Source organism: Phoca vitulina, unplaced genomic scaffold (assembly GCF_004348235.1).
Source record: "Phoca vitulina isolate PV1807 unplaced genomic scaffold, GSC_HSeal_1.0 scaffold5, whole genome shotgun sequence".
Classification (NCBI taxonomy): domain Eukaryota; kingdom Metazoa; phylum Chordata; class Mammalia; order Carnivora; family Phocidae; genus Phoca; species Phoca vitulina.
Window position 1 is genome coordinate 38,033,696 of NW_022589708.1, and position 24,212 is coordinate 38,057,907.

The following is a 24,212-nucleotide window of genomic DNA, read 5'->3' on the forward strand; positions in this document are numbered from 1 at the left end:
TCCTTGGTTTATCTCAAGAAAGAGGTCTCCAATTAAACAGATAATTCCATTTACAAAATAAAGTCATGCCTATTAAGTTATTAGGTGTGGTTTCACAGGAGAAAAAAATAATATTCTTTGGTTGTAAGCACACTGTTAAGATTTATTGGCTAATGAATGGGTAATGTCTGAAGTTTGTTATAAAAATTTCTACTTTCTGAGTAGTCATTCTTTCCTAGGGTGAGATTGTGTGACAGTGGCAGAATTTAAGGTTAATATATTATAGCACATGATATCAATAAAAACTTTGCTATGATTGTACTTTAATATTTAGAGAAAGTTCGGGGCACCTGGGTGGCTCAGACGTTAAGTGTCTGCCTTCGGCTCAGGTCATGATCCCAGGGTCCTGGGATCGAGCCCCACATCGGGCTCCCTGCTCCGTGGGAAGCCTGCTTCTCCCTCTCCCACTCCCCCTGCTTGTGTTCCCTCTCTCGCTGTGTCTCTCTCTGTCAAATAAATAAAATCTTAAAATAAATAAATAAATAAAAATAATATTTAGAGAAAGTTCTTCTGAGGAATTTAAGAGAAAACTGGATTAAGTGCTTGATTCTCTTTTAGAATACCTGCATCATTTACCCACATTATTTTTGTTGTCCTTCAACTTCTTAGCTAGCATAGAACAACTGCAGATTGTGGGGATCTGCATCAGGCAAGGTTCTCCAGAGAACCAGAACCAAAAGGGTGTGTGTGTGTGTGTGTGTGTGTGTGTGTGTGTGTGTGTGTATGGAGGGAGAGAGAGAGATTTTTTAAAGGAGTTAACTCATGTGATTAGGCGGCTGACAAGTCCAAAATCTGCAGAGCAGCCAGCATGCTGGAAACCCAGGGAAGAGCCAATGTCACAGCTCTGTACAAATCTGTCTGCTGCAGAATTTACTCTTGCTCAGGGCAAGTCAATCTTTTTGTTTTGTTCAGGCCTTCAACTGATAGAATGAGGCCCATTCATACTATGCAAAATGATCTGTTTTACTTAAAATCCACCAATTTAAAATGTTAATTTCATCCAAATACACCCTAACAGAAATATCCAGAACAATGTTGGACCACATACATGGTACCATGGCCCAGCCAAGTTGACACATAAAATTAACCATCACAAGATCTAAAAGAGTAAGACTATTAAATTTCATTCTTTTAAAAAAAATTTCCTTGTCAAAATACCCTTTAAAAGTATATTTGTAAATTAATTTCAATTTCTTCTTGTTAAAGATTTTATTTATTTGAGAGAGAGAGAGAGCACGAGTGGGGTGAGGAGCAGAGAGTGAAGCAGGGAGTCCAATGCGGGGCTTGATCCGTGGACTCCAGGATCACGACCTGAGCCAAAGGCAGGCACTTAACCAACTGAGCCACCCAGGCACCCCATGTATTTTCAATTTCTTTTTGAAGTTTTCTCAAAAAATTTTTTAAAAGGCAAACATTTTGATATTTAAATTTTGTTCTTTTATTTTTTGTTCTGAGACACTTCTCAAATGAATAATTGTGCTCACATCAGAAATTTCCCCAAGTGGCCACTGTAATTTTAAAATTTTGAAATTTAGAAAGGTAGTTGACCAAAGGCAAAGCTTGTCCTATAAAGATGCCAGTCTGACAAGACTTTTGGGACTCGTTGGTCCTTGGTACTGAGTCAAGAGACAGATTTATTGTGTCTATTTTTATCTTCTTGTCTATGAACTTTCTCTTATAAACTCACAGCAGAAAATGAAAAGGACAGTCCAAGAGATAAATGATGATGCTGTGGTAAAAGGACAGATTTTTACTGACCTAAGTCTAAGGAAAAGGTTTTTAAAACTGATGAGATAAGCAGAAGAGTACTTTTAAAATGTTTCTTTTATTTCTAGGAGAGAAAATTATCTCAGAATTTGGAACCTTGAGGAAAGAAGTAGGGGTTCAGACTCAAAGTGGAACCCTACTTCACCCTCATGGTCAGAAAGACACTCCAAGCAGGAGACTCATGAGGCCTTAAGTGCAGTTTTCCGTAAAAGTGTTAAGTCTTAATAGCCATTTTAGCAAGACCTCCAGGTTGTCTACTGTTGACTACTCAATAGTAATTAAATTAGCAAAACAACAACAAAACCCCTACTAATCAAATGGTGCTGAAAGTATAAATTTATAGTATCAAGGGAGAACTACACATTGGCAGAGTCTTAATAATGATTCCAAATAGAGAAGTGAGGAAAAAATATTAATGGGGCTTTAGGGTATGAGTTCAGGGGATTTAACATTGGTCATCAAAGGCAGGGGACTGGCTGGTGAAGTTTGTAAAATAGTAGGTTAATACTGGTTGACATGGAAAGATGCAGGTCTTAAGCCAAAATTTGATAAAACAAACAAACAAACAACAAAAACAAAAACAAACTGTGTAGGGGCGCCTGGGTGGGTCAGTCGGTTAAGCATCTGCCTTCGGCTCAGGATCCTGGGATCAGCCCCACATCAGGCTCCCTGCTCAGTGGGGAGTCTGCTTCTCCCTTTGCCACCCCCAGCTTGTGCTCATGCTCTCTCTTTCTCTCTCTCTCAAATAAATAAATAAAATATTTAAAAAAAAAAAAACTGTGTTCTGATAATTGAGCTTTTCATACAGGTGAAAAAAATATTGTTTTGATAAGACAACTTGCACTAATGAGCGAATTTTTTACCAAGATAAATTGTTTGTAAGCATTTCCCAAAGCAAAGAGCAAAGATAGTGACTACTTTGGCAGTCTGTTGTCCTGTACAAGAATTTCCTGGAGCAAATAGTTACGACAATATTGATCCCAGTTCTCAGTCAAAACAGTTGTTACATCACTGTAAGTGGTCTCAGTTATCGCTATTAATTTGTGCTACATTACAAACTTATTATGCACTTATCTTTAGCCTCTCAGTGCTATATTATTGTATTTAATAGATATTTTCTCTTATATGCCTTTGTATCCTCTATAGAGGCTAAAATAATTTTGTTTTTAAATAAGTATTTGATAAGTCTAGTTTTATTTTTGGTTCAAATTGACCAATTACCAAAAATAGCTTAGTTCAGTTAAATTTAATATTTTTGAAAAAATATTTTCATGAAAAATTATTGCAATAAATTGATAAATTTAATTTTATTAAAATCATATAACTCATTCATTGGGACATTGACTTTTTCTTCAGTCAAGATCTTGTAAAATTATTAAAGTAAGAATATGATAAAGGGATAGGTTTGACATAGTTTCTAGAAACTGAAAAGTAAAGTCATCCTACCTAAAAGTACTTTATGGCTTATTATTTCCTACAAAAAAATACTTTGGGGGCACCTGGGTGGCTCAGTCGTTAAGCAACTGCCTTCGGCTCAGGTCATGGTCCCAGGGTCCTGGAATAGAGCCCCACATCAGGCTCCCTGCTCAGCGGGAAGCCTGCTTCTCCCTCTCCCGCTCCCCCTGCTGTGTTCCCTCTCTCTCTGTCAAATAAATAAATAAAATCTTTAAAAAAAAAATACTTTGGAAAGAGGCAACCTGCAAGTAATATCTAAACTGGACTGAGACTATCTGAATCATGTGCCTCCCATTACCTCAGCAGTGAAATAATGTAGATTTGAGGAAATTCTCTTTGTTATCTTTTGTATTAAAATTATTCTCTCAATTAAATTTCTTTCTTGAGTTTAATTGAGGACAACAGGACAAATAAACTTGAATTTATTTTTTTTTTAATTTTATTATGTTACGTTAATCACCATACATTACGTCATTAGTTTTTGATGTAGTGTTCCATGATTCATTGTTTGCGTATAACACCCAGTGCTCCATTCAATACGTGCCCTCTTTAATACCCATCACCAGACTAACCCATTCCCCGATCCCCCTCCCCTCTGAACCCTCAGTTTGTTTCTCAGAGTCCATAGTCTCTCATGGTTCATCTCCCCCTCCAATTCCCCCCCCAATCATTTTTCCCTTCCTACTATCTTCTTTTTTTTTTTTTAACATATAATGTATTATTTGTTTCAGAGGTACAGTTCTGTGATTCAACAATCTTACACAATTCACAGTGCTCACCATAGCATATACCCTCCCCAATGTTTATCACACAGCCCCCCCATCCCTCCCACCCCCCACCACTCCAGCAACCCTCAGTTTGTTTCCTGAGATTAACAATTCCTCATATCAGTGAGATCATATGATACATGTCTTTTCTCTGATTGACTTATTTAGCTTAGCATAATACCCTCTAGTTCCATCCATGTGGTTGCAAATGGCAAGATTTCATTCCTTTTGATGGCTGCATAATATTCCATTGTATATATATACCACCTCTTCTTTATCCATTCATCTGTCAATGGACATCTTCGCTCTTTCCATAGTTTGGCTATCATGGACATTGCTGCTATAAACATCAGGGTGCACATACCCCTTCGGATCACTACATTTGTATCTTTGGGGTAAATACCCAGTAGTGCAATTGCTGGGTCATATGATAGCTCTATTTTCAACTTTTTGAGGAACCTCCATACTGCTTTCCAGAGGGGCTGCACCAGCTTGCATTCCCACCAACAGTGTAGGAGAGTTCCCCTTTCTCCGCATCCCCGCCAACATCTGTCATTTCCTGACTTATTAATTTTAGCCATTCTGACTGGTGTGAGCTGGTATCTCCTTGAGGTTTTGATTTGGATTTCCCTGATGCTGAGCGATGTTGAGCACTTTTTCATGTGTCTGTTGACCATTTGGATGTCTTCTTTGGAAAAATGTCTGTTCATGTCTTCTGCCTATTTCTTGATTGGATTATTTGTTATTTGGGTGTTGAGTTTGATAAGTTCTTTATAGATTTTGGATACTAGCCCTTTATCTGATATGTCATATGCAAATATCTTCTCCCATTCTATTGGTTGTCTTTTGGTTTTGTTGACTGTTTCCTTTGCTGTGCAAAAGCTTTTTATCTTGATGAAGTCCCAATAATGCATTTTGCCCTTGATTCCCTTGCCTTTGGCAATGTTTCTAGGAAGAAGTTGCTGTGGCTGAGGTAGAAGAGGTTGCTGCCTGTGTTCTCCTCTAGGATTTTGATGGAATCCTGTCTCACATTTAGGTCTTTCAACCATTTGAGTCTATTTTTGTGTGTGGTGTAAGGAAATGGTCCGGTTTCATTCTTCTGCATGTGGCTGTCCAATTTTCCCAACACCATTTGCTGAACAGACTGTCTTTTTTCCATTGGACATTCTTTCCTGCTTTGTCAAAGATTAGTTGACCATAGAGTTGAGGGTCCATTTCTGGGCCCTCTATTCTGTTCCATTGATCTATGTGTCTCTTTTGTGCCAGTACCATACTGTCTTGATGATGACAGCTTTGTAATAGAGCTTGAAGTCCGGAATTGTGATGCCACCAGCTTTGCTTTTCTTTTTCAATATTCCTGTGGCTATTCAGGGTCTTTTCTGGTTCCATACAAATTTTAGGATTATTTGTTCCATTTCTTTGAAAAAAGTGGATGGTATTTTGATAGGGATTGTATTAAATGTGTAGATTGCTCTAGGTAGCATTGACATCTTCACAATATTTGTTCTTCCAATCCATGAGCATGGAACGTTTTTCCATTTCTTTGTGTTTTCCTCAGTTTCTTTCATGAGTATTTTATACTTTTCAGGGTACAGATTCTTTGCCACTTTGGTTAGATTTATTCCTAGGTATCTTATGATTTTGGGTGCAATTGTAAATGGGATCGACTCCTTAATTTCTCTTTCTTCTGTCTTGTTGGTATATAGGAATGCCACTGACTTCTGTGCATTGATTTTATATCCTGCCACTTTACTGAATTCCTGTATGAGTTCTAGCAGTTTTGGGGTGGAGTCTTTTGGGTTTTCCACATAAAGTATCATATCATCTGCAAAGAATGAGAGTTTGACTTTGTCTTTGCTGATTCAGATGCCTTTTATTTCTTTTTGTTGTCTGATTGCTGTGGCTAGAACTTCTACTACTATGTTGAATAGCAGTGGTGATATTGGATATCCCTGCCGTGTTCCTGACCTTAGGGGGAAAGCTCTCAGTTTTTCCCCATTGAGAATGATATTCGCTGTAGGTTTTTCATAGATGGCTTTTATGATATTGAGGTATGTACCCTCTATCCCTATACTCTGAAGAGTTTTGATCAAGAAAGGATGCTGTACTTTGTCAAATGCTTTTTCTGCATCTATTGAGAGGATCATATGATTCTTGTTCTTTCTTTTATTAATGTATTGTATCACATTGATTGATTTGTGGATGTTGAACCAACCTTGCAGCCCAGGGATAAATCCCACTTGGTCGTGGTGAATAATCCTTTTAATGTACTGTTGGATCCTTTTGGCTAGTATTTTGGTGAGAATTTTTGCATCCATGTTCATCAGGGATATTGGTCTGTAATTCTCCTTTTTGATGGGGTCTTTGTCTGGTTTTGGGATCAAGGTAATGGTGGCCTCATAAAACGAGTTTGGAAGTTTTCCTTCCATTTCTATTTTTTGGAACAGTTTCAAAAGAAAGGGTATTAATTCTTCTTTAAATGTTTGGTAGAATTCCCCTGGGAAGCCATCTGGCCCTGGGCTTTTGTGTTTTGGGAGATTTTTGATGACTGCTTCTATTTCCTTAGTGGTTATAGGTCTGTTCAGGTTTTCTATTTCTCCCTGGTTCAGTTTTGGTAGTTGATACATCTCTAGGAATGCATCCATTTCTTCCAGATTATTTAATTTGCTGGCATAGAGTTGCTCATAATATGTTCTTATAATTGTTTGTATTTCTTTGGTGTTGGTTGTGCTCTCTCCTCTTTCATTCATGATTTTATTTATTTGGTCCTTTCTCTTTTCTTTTTGATAAGTCTGGCCAGGGGTTTATCAATCTTGTTAATTCTCTCAAACAACCAGCTCCTAGTTTCGTTGATCTGTTCTACTGTTCTTTTGGTTTCTATTTCATTGATTTCTGCTCTGATCTTTATTATTTCTCTTCTCCTCCTGGATTTAGGCTTTATTTGCTGTTCTTTCTCCAGCTATTTAGGTGTAAGGTTAGGTTGTATATTTGAGAACTTTCTTGTTTCTTGAGAAAGGCTTGTATTGCTATATACTTTCCTCTTAGGACTGCCTTTGCTGCATCCCAAAGATTTTGAACAAATTTTCATTTGTTTCCATGAATTTTTTAAATTCTTCTTTAATTTCCTGGTTGACCCATTCATCCTTTAGTGGAATGCTCTCTGGCCTCCATATATTTGAGTTCTTTCCGACTTTCCTCTTGTGATTGGGTTCTAGTTTCAAAGAGTTGAATTTAATACTACGACTAAACGAGTGGGACTAAAAATGATACAGTAAGATATTGAGGTTTGAAAGTAATCATAGGATGTTTGAGTCATGATGAGGTTAATTGTATCTCAAGACAGATGTGGGGAAAATGAAACATCAGAGTTTTTGAGAAAATTTAAATAAAATATTTAATTTAATGGTGTGTTTGCTTATACTTTTTGTGTTAGTCTTAAAAAATCTTAAAAAATGAAAATGACTCTAATGAATTTAATTTAGCTTTTCCAGTGAGCAGTAAAAACATGTAGTTCTCTAGGATTCATGAAGAGTTTCTTTTCATAATTACTGATTTATTAATGGAAATTTATTATCTTAGTTCTACACCACTGTAATGAAAAGGGGTTCATTTACCTCATTTGGAGAATATTAAAATAATTAAAAAGTTATTTTATTGTCTTTGAGTTTTCCTGTTTTTTATGTATAGTGATTGAAGTGAAAATGTTTTCTTTATCTAATTTTTAAATAAAACATTAGATCTGTTTATCACATATTCTTTTTCTTCATAAGGTCCTTTTCTTTCCTATTATCTTATGAAAATAATGATGCTCATTTCTCAGAAAGTGTGAAAGCTACTAATCTGTAGAGAACAACAATAAAACTGCTTAGCAAAATATGATAAAATTTAATTAAAGATTTTTTTAAAATTCCATAATGGATAAAGCAATACTGCATTCTTTCTAATGTACATTTATTAAATGATGTATTATGCTACATTTTATTTTACATTAGTTCAACCATTCAACTTCATGATTCTTTGAAGCTTTTCAAAAGTAAAATATGATAAAATCCATTTGTGCAGCCTAACTCTAATATACATCTTTCATAATAAGAAAACATCTGTTATGTGATCCAAAAAATTTACTCTTATCAGCTTGATAATCATAATGAATTTCTACTGAAATTCTCTTTCTATTTCAATATCAGCTAACAAGAGTTAAGTTTTGTATTCTTTTTTATGACATTTTCAATGGAATAGAATAGCTTTTGCTTCTTAATAAGCTCTGACATTCTCCATCTTTCTTCTAATTTGTTTTAAAGGACACCTAAATATAGTTCTCTGTTTCTTGTATTCAAAATGGAAATGCACTATAATACATACTAACTTTTAGATTTTATATTATCAAAAATACATCTGACTTCTTGTCTGATTTAATAATTCTTGGTTAGAATTCTTGGTTAGTCCTGAGAAAGGACCCAAATAATATTTGAATAAATTACACTGTGTCCTGTCCTTGTGACCCACATCTCTGTAATGATTCAAATACTGATGTGCTTTTCTTGACTGTCACACTGTTGACATTTCAGATTTCCATAAGACCAATATGTCAAAAGATACTTAGGGTGAATGAAAAGTTGAATATCCACGGCAAACATCTAAAATAATTTATCCACATTGTAACGTCACATCAGTGCACTTCTGAAGGCATCAAACTCTATAGGATTTTACTTAATTATTTATAGTAACTATAATTATTTTCAACTATCTCTTTTCTTTGAAACATAATTAACATATATTGTTTTAATTCCTTAGAACATAAAAATCTGAAAATTTTGTATATTTAAGGAGCCTACTATTTTTTATCTGAATGATAAAAATGCATAAGAAAAGTGAGATTTAAATTTTATTTGATGTCTGATTTATAATGGTTTTAAAGATGTATAATAACATTATTTAGCTGCTATATTTATTATGAACAATGGTTACAAGTGACATAATTTTCATATTTTAAAAGTTAATAATCGAATATTTAAAGAAAATTTCAATGAATGCATCATGATAAATGTAATTTTATTTGTTTTATAAGACTGTTCTTCCAATAAAACAGAAACTCCCAGCTGAGGCAAACAGGAAAAGAAAATGCTTCCAGAAATACTTCTTTTTGCTTTTTATTTGCTTCATGCTTGTAATCCCATAGCTTCTTAAAAGTGAAAGTGATAAATTACTATTAGTCTATGACAGCTTTTTGATGTGTCCCTTTGTACATGAGAAACTGAGTTGAAACCACCTGAACTCATTTCTTCTGGGATTTTAAACAACCATAAAAAATGGTTTTGTTTTGGACTTGGTAGGGCTCAGAAATGAAAATGCCATTATGTCGAGGACAGCACATCAATCTAATTTGCTACCTGGATCCCCAATCTCATCCTTTCCCAGTTGAGACTATTTTACAATATGCAAGATAATATCAGTCTTACTTCACACTTTAATAATATTTTCTAAATAACTTTTATATTTATATTAACAGAGCTGGGACATTAAGAGAGATTTAGTAATTCAAAGTGTTGCTAATGAATTTATCTAAATTTGCAGAAACAGGAGGTTGGTAGTATGTGGATGCTGTGGTTTTTTGTGAGTACATTTGATATACTAGCCAAGATTACACCAAGGACATCCCTCCCCAAAAAGCAAAGAATAGATGGGAACTAAAAGGTACTATTATGTTTTGTGTTTTGTTTAAAAACATAAAAGAGAGGGGTGCCTGGGTGGCTTATCAGTTAAGCAGCTAACTGTGATTTCGGCTCAGATCATGATCTCAGTGTTGTCAGATCAACCCCCATGTCATCAGGCTCTGTGCTCAGTGGGGAGTCTGCTTGAGATTCTCTCTGTCCCTCTCCTTCTGCCCCTTCCCCACCCCCACTCTCACACTATCTCTCTCTCTCTCTTTCTCTCTCTCTCTCTCTCTCTCAGATAAATAAATTTTTAATAGAAATATTGTTCTCTTGATTTCTGTTATATCATTATGATAAAATATAGATTTAGTAGTTCAGAGGAAAGAGGAAATATCTATACAGTACATTCCTGCACTGAGAAAAAGGAACCCTCATGCAGTGTTGGTAGGAATACAAATTGGTGCAACCACTGTGGAAGACAATATGGAGGTATCTCAAAAAATTAAAAATTGAACTACCCTATGACCCAGTAATTACACTACTGGTATTTACCCAAAGAAGACAAAAACACTAATTCAAAGGGATACATGCACCCCTTATGGAAGAAACCTAAGTGTCCATCAATAAATGAATGGATAAAGAAGAGGTGGTATACACACACACACACACACACACACACACACACACACAATGGAATATTACTCAACCATAAAAAAGAATGAAATTTTTGCCATTTGTGACAACATAGTTGGATCTAGAGAGTACCATATGATTTCACTCATGTGGAATTTAAGAAACAAAACAAACAAAAAAAAGGGGGAAAAAAAGACAAACCAGAAAACAAATTCTTAACTATAAAGAACAAACAAATAGTTACCAAAGGGGAGGTAGGTGGGAGAATGGGTTAAACAGGTGGAGGGGATTAAGAGTACACTTATCTTGATGAATATTGAGTTAAATATGGAATTGTTAAATCACTATATTGTACACCTGAAACAAATATAACACTGTATGTTAACTATATTGGAATTAAAATTTAAAAAATTAAAATAAAACTAAACTTCTGCATCTTTATTATCTTGAAATAGGAACTTGGGAAATATAATCATATTATGTTAATGTAATTAGAATTGCAACTTTGAGGAACTGACACATAAAATTCTTATTAGAAAAGAAACCTCAGATTTGATAAGAAGTGTACCATGATCTCTTTTTCAATTTATCTGGACATTTCTTAGGTGCTTATTATGCATGGATATAAATGTTTGTCTTAATATATTTATCTAAATGTATTTAATAAATCTGATATTATTAAAGTTTATACACACACAAATGGATCTAAAGTTGCATTACTCTGCCAACATTTTTTTCTGCTGGACTGAATTTCTATATTGTAGGCAAAAGTTCTGTTTAATCTGAGATGCCTAAAGTCTTCAGACTTTCATGCAAAATTCTATATGTGTGTGTGTATGTGTGTGTAGTGTAAAACATATGTGATTATCATCTTATAAAATATAATAAACCAAAAATAGTCTTAGAGCCAGTAATCTCTAAAGTAATTTCATTATTTTGAAGCTGCCATTATTAAATTTACTTGGCTATCCATTCTAGCATATGGATATGAGAAGAAAGAACTCTTTAAATTTGCTGAATTATACAGTGGTATCTTAGTGCATTGTTCCTAGGAAATGAAAGGGTCACCTGAATCTCAGTTCTTTATATCAGTCATGGTTCCCCCAAAAGACAGCACACTCAACCTTTATTTTAAAGGCCTTAATTGAAGTAACTATTTATAGTGTTGTAGATGGAATTAAATGGTTTCATAGGAGGTTTCACGCCACTCAGGGACTAGTAACAGCCAGAAAACATTTCCAACACTGAATCCCAGTGTGAATTTAGTCGCCTGTCAGAAGTTAAAGTTCTAGAGTGATGCAGCTATTTTTAGAACCACATGATAAATAAATATATATACTTACATATTTCAGCAACATGAATAAATCTAAAAGATATACTCGATGAAAAAAGTCAGACATAGAAAGACAAATACTGTATGATTTTATTTACATGTGGAATCTTAAAAACAAAATAAATAACAACAACAATGAAAACAGAAACAGAAGAATAAACTGGTAGATCCCAGAGGGGAGGGGTCTATCAGGATGAGTGAAATAGGTGAAGGGGATTAAAAAGTACCAACTTCCACTTATAGAGAATCACCAAGATGAAAAGTACAGTATAGGGAATATAGTCAATAATACTGTAATAGTGTTTTGTGAAAACAAATGGTGACTACACTTAACATGGTGAGCATTGAGTAATGCATAGAATTATCAAATTGCTATGCTGTACATCTGAAACTAATAGTGTATGTCAACTGTTCTTAAAAAAAATAGAAAGGAAATATATGGCCATTTGGTTACCGCCTGAAAAAAATGATCATGCCTACATGAGGACACAACCATAAAGTTCAAATAGTATGGGGTTCAAAGAGCTTCCAGGTGTGTGAACACATCTATGTCCTGGAAGAGTGATGCACCTAAACACTATGCAGACAGAAGCTCCTGGGCTTCGGACTCTTTCAGACCTCACCCTATATATCTCTTCATCTGGCTGTTCATTAGTATCTTTTATCATATCCCTTAATAAACTGGTAAATGTAAGTAAGTGTTTTTTTTTCAGTTCTGTGAGCCAGTCTAACAAGTAATCAAATCCAAAGGGGAGGAGGTCATGGGAACCTTCAATTTGTAGCAAAGTCAGACAGAAGTTGTGGGTGACCTCAAGACCTACAAATTATGGTTGGCATCTGAAGTAGGGAGCAGTGTCCTGGGACTGAGCCCTTATCTCCAGGTAGGTAGTGTCAAATTGAGTTAGGCACCCAGGTAATATTGCAGAGAATTGCCTGTTGAGGAAGGAAAAAAAACCAGAAGTGACTGAAGTGAAATGTTCTATGTGAAAACAAAGGAGACATAAAGGAAGAGAGCTGTAGGTTTTTCCTATACATAACCCAAGAATTTGCATTTTACAAACAATACCAAGCTGAATTTCTGCACTAAAAGTTTGGAGGGGCACCTTGGTGGCTTAGTCAGTTAAGTGTCTGACTCTGGATTTCTGTTGAGGTCATGATCTAGGAGTCGTAAGATCAAGCCCCAGGTCAGGCTCCATGCTCAGTTTAGAATCTGCTAGAGATTCTCTCTCTTCCTCTGCCTCTGCCCTTCCCCCAGCTCATGCTCTCTCTCTCTCAAAATAAATAAAGTCTCTTAAAAATAATAAAAATAAAAAAATAAAAGTTTGGAAAACTGAAGAGAAGTTACCTGAAACACTTCCAGTAAAAGAAGTACCCTTTGTCTATCTTTGTTTAATCAAAAGATTTTAACAAAGCTTTCCCAAACAATGAGCTCTTTACTCCCTGAGAGGAATTGCACAATCTTCTTAGAGACCTGTCTCATACAGCTGGAGCTTTTTAAATAGCAGGATTTTCTTTCTCTTATTCTTACAACTTGCATGAGGAAAGTATCTTTAACACCATTGTTAAATTAGGTTATTGCTCAGTCTGTATTTTTTCTTGCTTATAAAATGATTATAAACTTTGATAAAACACTAGTATCCATTAAAAGTGTCCTAATTTCATAGTATAATTTTCAAAAAGGTAATATTGTGACTTTATTCAAATGTATAAAATAAAGATGTATCAGTGATTTTATTTAACTCATTAGTTAACAAAGGAACCAATTGGATGTGAAAACTAGTCCAAAGAACGTTTAAAAACTTAGTCAATTTAACAAAGAAATATTAGGAAAAGGTTTTTGGATTATTTACAAAACTGGTTAATGTCCAACAGAACCATAAATTACAATCTTTATTGTTATTGGTCCCAATGAATAAAAAAATACTTCCATCTCTGCTGGCCAACAATATACAAGTTAACTCTTTTCCTTATATAGTTGTGTAATAGACAGTTAACACTTCAACCCCAATACTCTGCTGACAATACACCTAGCATCCTTTTTTGTCTATTTATGAACTTTGAATAATTTTTCTGACACTAATAACCATCCCTAGCATAAATGTCAAGTCAAGAGCACCTGTAATAATATTTGGGAGCATAGGTACTTTATAATTATCTGGATACTGTAACTGAATTAGAACTCCACTAGATGAAATTTATTTAGAGATATATTTATTTAAGATACATGTATTCAACTGTTCTTATATGAGAAGTTGTAATGGAGAAAATCACAAGCAGGAAATGAAGATGGAATATTAATAATTACATTTTAAAAAATAACATTTAGATCCCTGTGATTATGAAAGATCTTGAAGCACTGAGTGGAGATGGAAGTTGCACTGTGGCTATAAAGATAAAAAACTGTAAAAGACAATATTGGTCTCAACAATCTCCTAATACAGATAATTGTTTAAATAAATGCCATGCACCCAAGCATAGTAACACAAAAAAGAAAAGTATCATGTGGTAAATTAATGCCACAGCATGTAGCAGAAGAATAAAGGAAATTTTGAATGTAAAAGCCAGAAAAACCTTCTGAATCAAGTAGACTTTGAGACTTATAAAATAAAATTTGGATTATAAGAGAAAATCTGGAAGGCAGTACATAACATGTCTGCATTCATTCCCAAGTATTATTCAAGTGTCAATTCCATACCAGGTAGACTGTCTGTCAGTCTATCTATCATCTATCTATCTATCCATCCATCTGTCTAGGAGTGGATGCTGTGTCATACTGATATTAATGGTTTCTGTATGTGTATATATACACACAATATGCACACACACACATACACTCTTGTGTATGATACACACCCAATTGTCCAATATCCTGATTGGAATTACATTCTACCTGTTTATTAAATACTGTCTTAAAAACACTCCAGAAGAAACAACAGCAATCTTTTCATTCAGCTATATTTATTTCTGATCAACACAAGGTATTTTATTGATGAACATAAATTAATTATGTTAGGATTAATTAGAAATTAATTTTTGTCAATGAAGTGAGTGGTGTTCAAAATAAGCCTTTTAGTTAGCAGTGTTTTATGGATACATCTATCCTTACCCGAAAAGTAATAGTAGGATTTGATGAGCCCAATTATTTATATTCTTTGAGGTGATACTTAACACTTAAATCTGAAATAGTAATGCATTTGCCACCGAATAGAGGATTATTGATAATTTCCTTTGATCTTATGGTTAATTGGCCATCACAAATAATATGTTGTTTAATTTGATTCTAGTGCACCTTTTGTGCAATGAGCTGATGGAAGTAACTAAAATGACACAGAGTCTTGCAAGTAAATGCTAAATTATTTTAGAGTTTATTTGTGTTTTGCTAATTATGGGCATATGACAGAATTTGATTTGAGGCTTATTTTCATTGTAGCATATGAAGTAATCCTTCATTCCCTATAACTATTAAAGGATACAGATATTTATGAAAAACAGTAATACAGCGCCTCTTTATCTTATGGCAGTTTACAATAGAATAAAACAATAAGGTAACAGAATGTTATAAAACCATTGAGTAGTGGAACTTATTATTAGGGTGATGAGTGAAGTTCTTTCTAAGGGTCCATATTTAAGTTAAAGGATGAGAAGGATAATTATATCCCTATCTACATATTGGGTAAAATTGGGAACTATATCCTATATTTCAGAGAGAGCATGAGAAAGAGATGAAAAATTATTGTAAAGACCTAAAAGCAGGAAGAAAATATGACATGATCCAGAGAATGTCAGGGCTTTTAAGACAAGAAAAATCAAGGGAATGGAGAGAACTCTTAAGAGGCACCAGGTAAGTTTGAGAGTTTGGAATTGCCAGGTCTTACAAGTCTTGATTAAAATAAGGCACAAAGTTAAATATTGTTTTAAGTAATATAAAGAAGACTCCTGTAAAAATTTCAAGAGGCATTTATATGATCCGCTTGGGATATAAAGAAAATACTCAGATGATCTGTGAAGAATAGATGAACTGAAAAAGGGAAAATAAGGCAGTAGAAAATCTAATTTAATAACTAAAGTAATTGTCACTTAGACATGGTGGTTGAACAGGAAGATGGATGCAAATACGTTTTGAGGGGCTCGTTAACCTAGATGTTGAATTCCCCAAGAATGATAATAGAAGTATATAGGAAGACTACAAACCATAAATATTTCTAAGAAGGATGGCAGCTCTCATGCCTCTTCTCCCAAAAGTCTATGGTGTCAGAGAAGTAAATACCTCCTGATTTTGTGTGTCACTGAGGAAAAAACATCATCAAAGAGTAGCCACATATCAGTTAAACAAAGGGGTTAGGAGAAGGTGTGAGGATATCTTGGAATTTTCTAATCACTTAAGGAGAATTCAGAGGAAAGAACTGCAGGTTTGTATAGAGCTAAATACTGGCAAGTGTTCTCAGGTTAATGACAATACCGAGTCATATGTGGATAACAATTGATTGCCAAGGAGACTTATACTTTATACTTTAAGTAATCCTTAAAGTAAACATGAATACAAGACCTAATGGAACTGGTCTTGGTGGAGATGTAGAGTACAAGTTTCCTTTAAGAACCTTTGAGTAACCCATTAAAAATGGCATGGAAGGTTCACATAGGAATGATTTGGGAAAAGATTATGGAATACCTTAAATGCTGGAGTAAATACTTGCTTTATGTAGCTATTTGTGGGGGCTTTTTTTGTCTACCTCATTTTCAGGAATTACTGGATGTGCAACACAGTAGCACTTCTTTTTACAAATTTTAGAAACAATAGAAAAAGTGATGGAGAGAGACAGAAAGAGGCAGGAAGTAGAGGAAAATCCAGTGTTGTAACTGTGGCACTTGTGAGCTTTTGATGGCCATATTCCACAAGGAGCAAAAAAAATGTTCCAAAGAAAGAATGATGAAGCAGACATATTGAAAGAAGCGAAATGGAGAGAGATGACATCATCTCTTTATAGCAGATCTCCAATCTCTGATCCTGTTCACGAGACCCAGCTCCATTGCTAGCCTTGCATTTGTGAGACATCCCGATATACTTTCATTAAATTTCCTGTTTTTTTCCCTAATAGTTGTTTAAATTGTGCTTCTTTAACTTGGAATCAGAAGAATCCTAATTCCAAAAGTATTACACTGCATTTAGAATGAAATACAAACCCTTTTTCGTGGCCTCTCATCACCATCTGGTCCTGTCTTCCTTTCCCACCTCATCTCTTTCCAGTCTCCTCCTCACTCTTTATGGCAGAACAGATCATCTTTGCTTTCCAGAGCCTCAAAGTTTGTTTTAGCTCTGAAGTCTCTATACTATTTTTTGTACTTTGTCTAGAATACTCTGCTTCCAGTCATCTTCCTGGCTGACTCTTTTAGATAAATTGACCAGAATGTTAGCAGCTTAAAAGGCTTTTTCTTGACCACCTTTGTAGAATAGCTTTATTTACACTATCACTCTACATCACATTACTCTCTACTTTTTTAAAATTAAAATTTAAAGTTTATAATTTTATGTTTTATGTATTATTGTTTCCATGTGACTAAGAGAAGGAAATAGACCCTAATAAGCATCAATTTTTTATTGAGTGAATAAATGATATAAACAGAAGATATTAATTTTTATAAATATTTTAGCAAGAAAATTACATAATCATAGTTATTGTAGGAAGTCACAAAAGTTTTAGTGTCAAAAGCACATTAGAAAATAGAGGAATTAAAATCAGACTCATTAAAAATTGTTACAGTAATTGAGGCCTCAAGTGATGATGGTCCTACAATGGAGAAAATCAGTAAGGCAGGAAAGAAAATAAATGTGATATATTCCCAAGAAAGAGATGACTGGCTATGAAAAGGCACTTAGTTCCCTCTATGTAGTTTTTTAAAAAATAATTTTAACTTGTTATTAATAGATAAGAATTTTTACTTTAAAGAGATTCTTTATATACTCCTTTTAAACAAGAGCCTATATGTCCTTGGTGCTAGATGGAGAGAAGATGAAGAAAGCATTTTATGTGTGCATTAATGATGTAAAACAAAGGCATGCTGTGTTGTTCTCATAGAAAACCTATAGAGTTACAACAAAATTTCAAGTCTGTACGCTTTTGCTTTGAACTCTGCAGACATCAGATGTGCACTGCATTTTAGAACAGCCATATTTTTATTTAAGAGGTAAACTAGACAGTCGTTGTGTAGGCATGTAACTAAAATGTGAAGGATGTAAAAGTTACTTAAATTAAGGAGTTCAAGGAATTACAAAGCCATTTTGTGGTACAGGTGAACAGTGAGAAAACTGAAGTCTTTGAGGAAGGTTAGAAAGGGAAACGATAACAGAAAGTTTTCATGCAAGGTTTTGTAGTGTCCCGGTAGCTGGTAAAAGAGATCAATCAAAAAAGAGTGGCATAAATAAGTACTTTTGCAATTATAAGAGTAGAAGTCATTGATGTTAATTATTAATATCCAGGAATTTGTAGCAGCTAACCACACATTCTTTTTTAGTAGGGAAATATTGTGTCCTATGAAGAGTGAATATGGAATCCTTGGAGAAATTTCAGTACCTGTTTAGTCAAAGAAATGGATGGGGATGTCCATAGAAAGTGGAGGATTAAGGAGATTAAATATTTCAGAGGTCCCAAAGAACATGATGTCAGGATGCTGGAGTATAACATTTGTGGCAGTTTTTGAACTTGAGTTCAGACCCCTGCTGAGGTCCAATCTGATTCCTTGCCTTCTGTTTTCTTCTTTTCAGTAGATCCCAGGACTCATTTTGTTTCTTATTCAGTAATGTTTGACACAGCATCTCATGCTCTTACTCTCTTTCATACTACTTCTGAAAAAATGCACAGATAATTTTGCTTGAGTTTAGCTATTACATGAGTTTTTATTTCTGTTTTTTTATTTTTGAGTCTGTTGCTCACCAATTTTTGTCCTACTTTCATCAGTCCCTGTTAATTCTCCCCCAACATACATACATACATACATGCATACATACATACATATTTAAACCCTTTCTTCTGACACCATCTTAACTAAGCTTGTGAAATTATTTGTGAAAATTGAGGGTGTAATGCAGACAGAATACTATGAAACTTCTAATCTCAGATGGTTATTTTCCATGTTTTAGGGTATGTTAACTTTATGCAGGCTTTCTAAGATACAGGATTAATAATAGCTAACAGTAAAGTTCTTACTAAATGTCAGACATTGTAAAACATGCATTACATGTATTTTTTAAATTTTGATAGCATCCCTGTCCATAGGTTGCCTTTTAGTTTTGTTGATTGTTTCCTTCGCTGTGCAGAAGCTTTTTATCTTGATAAGTCCAATAGTACATTTTTGCTTTGTTTCCCTTGCCTCTGGAGATGTGTCTAGTAAGAAGTTGCTAAGGCTGAGTTCAAAGAGGTCACTGCCTGTGTTCTCCTCTACGATTTTGATGGTTTCCAGTCTCACATTTAGGTCTTTCATCCATTTTTGAATTTATTTTTGTGTATGGTGTAAGAAAGTGGTCCAGTTTCATTCCTTTGCATGTTGCTGTCAAGTTTTCCCAACACCATTTTTTAAAAAGACTCTTCTTTCCATTTGATATTCTTTCCTGCTTTGTTGAAGGTTAGTTGACCATATAGTCGTGGGTCCATTTCTGGGTTTTTTATTCTGTTCCATTGATCAATGTGTCTGTTTTTTTGCCAGTACCATACTACCTTGATTACTACAGCTTTGTAGTGTAGCTTGAATTCCGGAATTGTGATGCCTCCAACTTTGCTTTGCTTTTTCAGGATGACTTTGGCTATTTGGAGTCTTCTGTGGGTCCGTACAAATTTTAGAATCATTTGTTCTAGCTCTGTGAGAAAATGCTATTGGTATTTTGATAGGGATTTTACTAAATGTGTACATTGCTTTGGGTAATTAGACATTTTAACAATACTTATTCTTCCAATCCATGAGCATGGAGTGTTTGTCCATTTCTTTGTGTCCTCTTCAATTTTTTTCATAAGTGGTTCTATAGTTTTCAGAGGGCAGATCTTTTACCTCTTTGGTTTGGTTTATTTCTAGGTATCTTATGTTTTTTTGTGTGTGCAATTGTAAATAGGATCAATTCCTTGATTTCTCTTTCTGCTGCTTCATTTTTGCTCGATAGAAATGCAACAGATTTATGTACGTTGATTTTATATACTGTGACTTGGTTGAATTTATGTATCAGTTCTGGCAATTTTTTGGTGGAGTCTTTCAGATTTTCTACATAGAGTATCATGTTGTCTGCAAATAGTGAAAGTTTGACTTCATCTTTGATGATTTGGCTGCTTTTTTTGTTTTTGTTGTCTGATTGCTGAGGCTAGGACTTCCACTACTATGTTAAACAACCATGGTGAGAGTGCATATCCCTATCTTGTTCCTGACTTTAGAGGAAAAGCTCTCAGTTTTTCCCCATTGAGGATAATATTAGCCATATGGCCTTTATGATGTTGAGTTATATTCCCTCTATCCCTACTTTGTTGAGGGTTTGTTTGTTTTTTTAATCAAGAATGGGTGCTGTACTTTTTCAAGAATGGATGCTTTTTCTGCACCTATTAAAAGAATCACATGGTTCTTATACTTTCTTTTATTAATGCAGTGTATCATGTTGATTTATTTGTGGATATTGAACCACCTGCAGCCCAAGAATAAGTTCCACTTTATTGTGGTGAATAATTCTTTTAATGTACTGTTGGATTCAATTTGCTAGTATCTTTTTGAGAACTTTTGCATCCATGTTCATCAGGAATATGGTCCTGTAATTCTTTTTAGTCAAATCTTTGGTTTTGGAATCAAAGTAATGCTTGCCTCATAGGGTGAACTTGGAAGTTTTCCTCCCCTTTCTATATTTTGGAAGTTTGAGAGAATAAGTATTAACTTTTCCTTTAAAAGTTTGGTAGAATACCCCCTGGTAATTCCTCCGACCCTGGACTTCTGTTTGTGGGGAGATTTTTGGTTACTGACTGAATTTCTTTGCTGGTTATGGGTCTGTTAAAATTTTCTATTTCTTCCTGTTTCAGTTTTTTGGTAGTTTATATGTTTCTAGCAATTTATCCATTCCTACCAGATTGCCCACTTTGTTGGCATATAATTGCTCATAACATTCTCTTATAATTGTTTGTATTTCTGTGGTATTGGTTGTGATCTCTCCTTTCATTCATGATTTTATTTATTTGGATCCTTTCTCTTTCTTTTTGAAAAGTCTGGCAAGGGATTTATGAATTTTATTAATTGTTTCAAAGAACCAGCTGTTAGTTTTGTTGCTCTGTTCTACTGTGTTTTGTTTTTATATCATTTGTTTCTGCTCTAATCTATTATTTCCCTTCTGCTGGTTTTAGGCTTTATACACTCTTTGTTTTCTAGCTCCTTTAGGTATAAGGTTAGGTTGTGTATTTGAGATTTTTCTTGCTTCTTGAGGGCCTGTATTGTTTTATACTTCCGTCTTATGACTGCCTTTGCTGCATCCCAAAGGTTTTGGACTGTCATGTTTTCATTTTCATTTGCTTCCATGTATTTTTTTTTTTTATCTCTCCTTTAATTTCCTGGTTAACCCATTCATTCTTTAGTAGGATGTTCTTTAACCTGCACATATTTGTGGTCTTTCCAAAGTTTTTCTTGTGGTCGACTTCAAGTTTCATAGCCTTGTGGTCTGAATATATGCATGGTGTGATCTCAATCTTTTTGTAGCACTTGAGGCCTGATTTGTGACCCAGTATGTGATCTGTTCCAAAGAATGTACAATGTGCATTCAAAAAGAATGTGTATTCTGTTGCTATAAGATAAAATATTTTGAATATATCTGTTAAGTCCATCTGGTGTAGTGTGTCATTCAAAGCCCTTGTTTCCTTGTTGATCTTCTGCTTAGATGATCTGTCCATTGCTGGAAGTGGGGTGTTAAAGTCCCCTACTATTATTGTATTATTATCAATGAGTTTCTTTATGTTTGTTATTAATTGATTTATATATTTGGGTGCTCCCAAGTTGGGGGCATAAATATTTACAATTGTTAGATCTTCTTATTGGGTAGACCCCTTTCTTATGATATAGTGCCCTTCTTCATCACTTATTACAGTTTTTGGGTTAAAATCTAGTTTGTCTGATATAAGTCTGGCTACTCTGGCTTTCTTTTGATATCCGTTAGCATGAGAGGTTGTTCTTCATATCCTCACTTTCAATCTGGAGGTCCCTTTAGGTCTATAATGAGTCTCTTGTAAGCAGCTTATCGATGGGTTTTGGCTTTTTATCCATTCTGATATCTGTGTCTTTTGATCAGAACATTTAAATTTACATTCAGGGTGATCATTGATAGATATGAATTTAGTTCCATTGTATTACCTGTAAAGTCAGTGTTTCTGGAGATTTTTTTCTGTTTCTTTCTAGTCTTTGCTGCTTTTGGTCTTTCTTTCCCACTCAAAGGGTGCCCTTTAATATTTCTTACAGGGCTGGTTTAGTGGTCATGATCTCCTTTAGTTTTTATTTTATGGGAAACTCTATCTCTCCTTCTATTCTGAATGACAGCTTTGCTGGATAAAGTATTCTTGCCTGTATATTTTTCCCCTTCAGCATGTTGAATATATCATGCCACTCTCTTCTGGCCTGCCAGATTTCTGTGGATAGATCTGCTGATAACCTGATTCATCTTCTCTTGTAAGTTAAGGATTTCTTTTCCCCTGTAGCTTTCAGGATTCTTGCCTTATCACTATATTTTGCAAATTTTACTATGATATGTCTTGGTGATGGCAGCTTTTGTTGAATTTGATAGGAATTCTCTGTGCCTCTTGGATTTGGATGACTGTTTTGTTTTTTTTTCCCCCAGATTAGGGAAGTTCCAGCTATAATTTTCTCAAATAAAACTTCTCTTTTTCCCTCTCTTCTTCTTCTTCTGGGACTCCTATGATACAAATGTTATTATGCTCTACTTAGTCACTAAGTTCCCTAAGTCTGCCTTCATGATCCAATACTTTCCTTTCCCTCTTCTTTTCAGCTTCATTATTTCCATAATTTTATCTTTTATATCACTCATTCATTCCTCTGTTTCATCCATCCTTGTTGTCATTGTGTCTAGTCAGTTTTGCATCTTGGTTTTAGCCTTTTTTTTTGGCCTGACTAGTTTTTAGTTCTTTTATCTCTGCAATAAGGGATTCTTTAGTGTCTTCTGTGCTTTTCTCAAGCCCAGCTAGTATCCTTATGATTGTTGTTTTAAATTCAGGCATCTTACTTATATCTGTTTTTATTAAATCCCTAGCTGTGATCTCTTCCTGTGCTTTCTTTCGTAGTGAATTCCTCTGTCTTGTCACTTTGTCTAGGTCTCTGTGTGTGTGTTAGGAATGTATGTTATATCCTGCTTCTGATAGTAATGGCTATATTAAGAAAAAGTCCTATACTGCCTTGGACCTGGTGCTTCAGTAAGTGTTTCAGAGTGTGCACTCTGCTGTTGTGTTTTGGCTGCTTTTTCCTCAGGGCTGTCCTCTAGAGTTTCTCTTGGCCTGTAGTAGGGGGTGTTTGGAGCTTGTCCACTGTGTGTCAAGTTTTAACTAGGTGTGTTTTGTTCTGCTTGTTAAAAGAGGCTGGATCCTATTTTCCCTAGAGCTGAAGCTTTGCAGCACTCTATGATCAGTAGACCTGGTGTGTGGGAGTGGTTTGTGCTTATCTTCTTAGGGAGGGGCCTGCTGCACTGGTTCTCAGACTTGTGGAGTAAGGATGCACCTGCAGGATCCGGGGGGGTAGAGCTTGGAGTAAGCAGCTCCAGCCTCCACTAGGGGCACTGTGGTGCTCACCAAAGTTGGTCAGTCTGGTGGGGGGATGGTGTCACCCCATTGTTTCATCCCCAGAGTGGGGAGTTTGCACCTGCCAATCTTCAGGAGGCCCTCAGAGGAGAGCAAACAGTCTCTCCCCTCATGTGTCCTTGGTTTCCATCAGATCCTTGCCCTCACCCTTTGTCCAAGCTGCCTGCCTGCCTGTCAGGCGGCACAGTACTCCTGTTTTATCTCAGGCACATGGCTGGGTTTCAAAACTCAAATTTTGAGGACCCAGCATGGTGTGGACCACACTAATCCTCTGTGGGAGGGTGGCTGGTGCCGGTTTGTCCCAGAAAAGCAGTTACACATGACCATGGAGCAATTCGGGATTTATGGTAAAGTGCAACAAAAAAGCGGGCACCAAGATTTGCTGCCCTCAGCAGGTATCTTTATTCCTGTGCTAATAAACAGAACCATATGTTGGCACCCAGCAGCTCTTTTGTCCCCGGGGAGGCCATGCCACCTCAAATGAACTCCAAGAAGGGAAACTGTCTCTCCCAGTGAGACCCAAGGGATGCTCACACCATATTGTCTGCTTCTGGGCCTCTGCCCTCCTTCCCCACAGGAACACTGCTACCCCTGCCAGGTGCTACCTGGCAGTGGTGTGGACTTTTAAAACTTCAAACTTTGAGCTCTGCTGCTTGTAAAACTTGAAATAATCAGCCACTCTAGTTTTTCTACTCATTGGTTTTGGGGAAGTGTTTCTCTTGTGCAATCCCCCTGCACACTGCTTTCTCTCTGTTTC